This window comes from Canis lupus, chromosome 1 (genome assembly GCF_003254725.2).
Source record: "Canis lupus dingo isolate Sandy chromosome 1, ASM325472v2, whole genome shotgun sequence".
Lineage (NCBI taxonomy): Eukaryota > Metazoa > Chordata > Mammalia > Carnivora > Canidae > Canis > Canis lupus.
In genome coordinates, this window is record NC_064243.1 from 107,190,734 (window position 1) to 107,196,769 (window position 6,036).

Below are 6,036 nucleotides of genomic sequence, written 5' to 3' on the forward strand. Positions count from 1 at the left end.
GGGTTGCCCACATTTAGGTCTTTAATCCATTTTCAGTTTATTTTGGTGTATGATATGAGAAAGCAGTCTAGTTTTTTCAACAGAACTTGTCTTTTTCCCACTGCATATTCTTGCTTCCTTTGTCAGAGATTAATTGACCATATAATCATGGGTTTATTTCTGGGCTATCCTTTTTTTTTAAAGATTTATTTATTTAAAGATTTACATTATTTATTTATTTATTTGAGAGAGCGAGTGAGCGAGTGAGCACATGCACAAGTGAGGGGAGGGGCGGAGGGGGAGGGAGAGAATCCTAAGCAGACTCCATGCTGAGCACAGAGCCCAAGGCAAGGCTTGATCTCACAACACTGACATGACCTGAGCCAAAACCAGAATTGGATGCTTAACCAACTGAGCTACCCAGGCGCCTCGTGGGCTTTCTATTCTGTTCCATTGATCTATATATCTATTTTTGTACCAGTAACATACAGTTTTGCTTACTACAACTTTGTAGTATATCCTGAAATCTGAGATTGTGATACCTCTTCTTTTTCAAGATTGCTTTGGAATGGATATATCTTTTGGGTGGGGAGAGGCAGGGTATCACCATTCAACCCACTACAGTCAGTAGAGAAGCAATTGTAATTATTTGTGTGGAAAATGATGAGAGCCTGGATTAGGATGATGACCTTGGAGACAAGTGGGTGGATTTGAAATGTATATTAGTAGTAGAGCATAGAGGACTTGATGATGGCTTAGAAGAGAAGCTCAGGGATGAGGGATAGTGAATCAATGTTCTAACTGAGATTTGAATTTAGGGTTATATAAACTAGGTCAGGGTTTCAAAAGGCCCTTTCAGGCCATGTGGGGAATGGACTGGAGGGGAGAGACTAAGACTAGGGAGGAGTCTGAGGTTTGGGTCCAGGTGGGAGAGCACAAGTCCTGAACCAGCCCAAGCCGTGAGAACAAAGAGAAGTATAGAGAGTAGAGAATTAAGAGGCAGAAAGGATTGGATTAGGGAATGATGGGCTCTATGGGAAAAAGGGAGAGAGGGAATGAGGGCATCTATCCAGGAGTTAGCCTGACAAGGAAGAAAGAATTTGTGAACCTGAAGACAGATCTCTTGATATTATCCAGTCAGAGGAGAAAAAAAAAAGAAATAAATCAAAAAGAGTGAATTCAGTTTGCTAGTATTTTGTTGAAAATTTTTGCATCTATGTTCTAACATCACACCTCAAGGAACTATAAAAAAAAAAAAAAAGAACAAACTAAGCCTAAAGTTAGCATAAAGAAGGAAATAATAGTGATTAGAGCAGAAATAAATGAAACAGAGACTAGAAAGACAAAAAGATCAATTAGGGGCAGTCCTGGTGGCTCAGTAGTTTAGTGCCGCCTTCAACCCAGGGTGTGATCCTGGGGACCTGGGATCACACGTTGGGCTCCCTGCATGGAGCCTGCTCCTTCCTCTGTGTCTCTGCCTCTCTCTCTCTCTCTGTGTCTCTCATGAATAAATAAATAAAATCTTAAAAAAAAAAGATCATTGAAACTATGAGCTGGTTTTTTGAAAAAAATAAACAAAATTGAAAAATCTTTAGCTAGACTTAGGAAAAAAGATAAATGACTCAAATTAATAAAATTATAAATAAAAGAGGATACATAACTGATACCCCAGAATTACAAATGGAAATACAAAATATAAAAGACTAGTATGCAAGGTGCCTTAATAGCACAGTTGGTTAGGCATCTTACTCTTGATTTCAGCTTATGTTATGATCTCAGGCTCATGAGATTGAGCCCCACGTCAGCATTATGCTCAGGATGGAGTCTGCTTGGAATCTCTTTCTCTGCCCCTCACCCCTAAAATAAATCTTAAAAAAGAAACTACTATGAACAATTATATGCCAATAAATTAGATAACTTAGAAGAATGGATCCTTTCCTAGAAATACACATCTTACCAAGACTGAATCATGAGGTAAATCTGAACAGACTAATAATGAGCAGAGATTGATGCAGTAATCTAAAAACTCCCAACAAATAAACGTCTAGGACCAGATGGCTTTATGGATGAATTCTACCAAACATTTTTTTTTAAAAGATTTTATTTATTTATTCATGAGAGACAGGGAGAGAGAGAGACAGAGACAGAGACAGAGACATAGGCAGAGGGAGAAGCAGACTCCATGCAGGTAGCCTGATGTGGGACTTGGTCCTGTGACTCCAGGATCATGCCCTGGGCAGAAGGCAGGTGCTCAAATGCTGAGCCACCCAGGCGTCCCTCCACCAAACATTAAAAGAAGAATTTCTAACAATCATTCTCAAATTCTTCTTAAGAATTGAAGAGGGAGGAATATTTCAAAACTCATTTTATGAGGCCAGCTTTACCCTAAACCAAAGCCAGACAACAACACCGCAAGAAAAGAAAAGGCCAATATCCCTGATGAACATAGATGCAAAAATCCTCAACAAAATACTAGCCAAGTGGGAGCACCTGCATGCCTCAGTTGGTTAAGCATCCAACCCTTGTTTTTGGCTAGGGTCATGATCTCAGGGTTCTGAGATTGAGCCCTGAGTCAGGCATCATGCTAGATATGGAACCTGCTTAAGAGTCTCTCTCTCTAGGGCAGTCCCGGTGGCACAGCGTTATGGCGCCGCCTGCAACCCTGGGTTTGATCCTGGAGACCCGAGAGTCCCACGTCAGGCTCCCTGCATAGAGCCTGCTTCTCCCTCTGCCTGTCTCTCTCTCTCTCTCTCTCTCTCACTGTGTCTGTGTCTCTATGAATAAATAAATAAAATCTTAAAAAAAAAGATCCTCTCCCTTCTTTTTCCTCCTGCCCCTCCCCCTCCCTTCCTAAAAATTTTTAAAAAAGATTTATTTATTTATTTGTATTTATTTATTTATTTATTTATTTATTTATTTATTTATTTATGAGAGACAGACACACACATAGAGAGAGGCAGAGACACAGGCAGGGGGAGAAGCAGCCTTCCCGCAGGAAGCCTGTTGTGGGACTCAATCTCAGGATCCCGGGATCATGCCCTGAGGAAAGGCAGACACTCAACCACTGAGCCACCCAGGTGTCCCCAAAAGATGTTTATACATATATAAAATACTAGCAAACTGAATACAACAACATATTAAAAGACTCATACACCTATGATCAAGTGGGATTTATCACTAGAATGTAACATATATATGGTTCAACATAGGTAAATCAACACATATGATGTACCTCATTAACAGAATGAAAGAAAAAGAATCACATGATAATTTCAAGAGATGCAGAAAAAGCACTTGACAAAACTCGACATCTCTTTATGATAAAAATCCTCAACAAAATAGGTATAAAAGGAATGTACCTCAACATAATAAAGGCCATATGTGACAAACCCACAGCTAACATCATACTCAATGATGAAAAGTTAACAACTTTCCCTCTAAGATCAGAAACAGTACAAAAATGCCACTCCTGTCATCTCTATTCAACATAATACTGGAAATCCTAGCCATAGTAATTAGTCAAGAAAAAGAAATAAAAGTCCTCCAAATCAGAAAGAAAGAAGACAGACAGACATGTTGCAGACAACATGATCTTATATAGAAAACTCTAAGACTACAAAAAAACAACTGTTAATACTAATAAACTCAGTAAAATTATAGGATGCAAAATCAAAATACAGAAATCAGTTGCATTTCTATACAGTAACAATAAAGTATCTGGAAGAGAAGAAAGCAAAACCATTTACAATAGCACCAAAACAATGAAATAACTAGGAATAAATTTCAACAAGGAGGTGAAAAGTGTAAGATGCTGATAAAGAAATTGAAAAAGACAAATAAATAGAAAGATATCCTGTGTTCTTGGATTGGGAGAAATAATATTGTGAAAATGTCCATACTCTCCAAAGCAACCTACAGATTCAGAGAAATCCCTATAAAAAGTCTAATGGTATTTTTCATGGAAGTAGGAAAAACTACCCTAAAATGTGTATGGAACTACAAAAGTGACTGAAATAGCCAAAAGAATCTTGAGAAAGAAGAACAAAGTTGGAGGCATCACACTTCTTGAATTCAAATTATATTACAAAGTTATAGTAATCAAAACAAGTGCTATAAAAACAGGCACAGAAACCAGTGTAATAGAATAAAGAGTCCAGAAGTATACCCACACATATAAGGTCAGCTAATTTTTGAGAAGGCTACCAAGAACACATGATAGAGAAAAAACAATCTCTTTAATAAATGGTACTTGGAAAACTGTATATCCAAATGCAAAAGAATAAACCTGAGCCACTGTCATATGTCACTCACAGAAATGATCTCAAAATGGATTAAAGACCTGACATTGTAAAACCCCTAGAAGAAAACATCAGAAACAGCTCTTTGAGTTTTGCCAAGTTGGTCTTGGTGATAATTTATTGGATAAGATCCCAAAAGCACAGGCAACAAAAGCTAAACAAAAGTGGGATTACATCAAACAAAAGAGCTCCTGCACAGCAAAAAAGAATAAATTAAAAAGGCAACCTTTTCTTTCCTTTTTTAAAAAATTATTTTATTTATTTATTGTAAAGATTTTAATTATTTATTTATGAGACACACACACACACACACACAGAGGCAGAGACACAGGCAGAGGGAGAAGCAGGCTCCACGCAGGGAGCTGGATGTGGGACTCCATCCCAGGACTCCAGGATCACGCCCTGGGCCAAAGGCAGGCGTTAAACCGCTGAGCCATCCAGGGATCCCCATCTTTTTTTTTTTTTTTTTAATATTTTATTTATTTATTCATGAGAAGCAGAGAGAGAGAGAGAGAGAGAGAGGCAGAGACATAGAGGAAACGGGAAGTTTGGTGAAAGGATTAGAACCAGGGAGCAGGGGGAGGTGGGGACTGTGCTGAGAAATGGGACCAGAGACAGGGCCTGAGCACAAGGTGGCTGCCAACTGTCTAGACACAAAGGAGGGGCGGTGTGTGTGTGTGTGTGTGTGGGGGGGTGGTGGTGGCGGGGAATGGCAGGCGTGGGAGAGAGGAGCGGAAAAGAGAGGAGGCCAGAGAAGACCTTTGACTTCTTTCAATTGTTTACTTGCCTCAGTTAATTTAGAAATAGTATTTTGCAAAGAGGTAAACTTAGAATCTTGAAAACATTTGCAAGCCTCAAGGTATGGATTGCAATAGGCATCCCATTCAGGCTTTTGTTTGTTTTTGGGTTTTTGTTTGTTTGTGTTTTTGAGGTGTAGCTTTCCTCTTTTTTTTTTTTTTTAATTTAAGATTTTATTTATTTATTCATGAGAGACACAGAGAGGCAGAGACACAGGCAGAGGGAGAAGCATGCTCCACGCAGGGAGCCTGATATGGGACTCCCATCCTGGATTTCCAGGATCAGGCCCTAGGCTGAAGGCGGAGCTAAACCTTTGAGCCACCGGGGCTGCCCAAGGTGTAGCTTTCCAAGTTAATTTTGAGTAAACCAAATTTGAAGAGATCAGAAGTTCCCCATAATATTGCTATCAGAGTTCTAAAGTACTTTTGGTCAGGGCACCTGGGTAGCTCAGTCTGTTAAGTGTAGTGTCTGCCTTTGGTTCAGGTCACACATTGGGCTCTCTGCCCAGTGGAGGGCCTGCTTCTCTCTCCCTCTGCCTGCTGCTTTGCTTATTTGTGCTCACTCTCTCTGTCAAATAAATAAATAAATCTTAAAATAAAATACTTTTGGTCAAGTCGGTCCATTACATCAGAAGTGTACTAAAAAACTAGCCAGGGTCCCAGGAGGGGCAGGGCGACCTCAAAGCATTTTGGTGACTGGGGGACATCTGGGTGGCTCTGTTGAGCGTTTGCCTTTGGCTCAGGGAGTGATCCTGGTGTCCGGGATTGTATCCCACGTGAGGCTTCTTGCAGGGAGCCTGCTTCTCCCTCTGCCTGTGTCTCTGCCTCTCTCTCTGTGTCTTGAATTAATGAATGAAGGAATGAAATCTTAAAAAAAAAAAAAAAAGACTGGGAATTCCACTACTTAGAGGTTTCTCTTTAGAGCGAAGAGAAAAATTCCTAGACACAGTTGCAATAGGAAC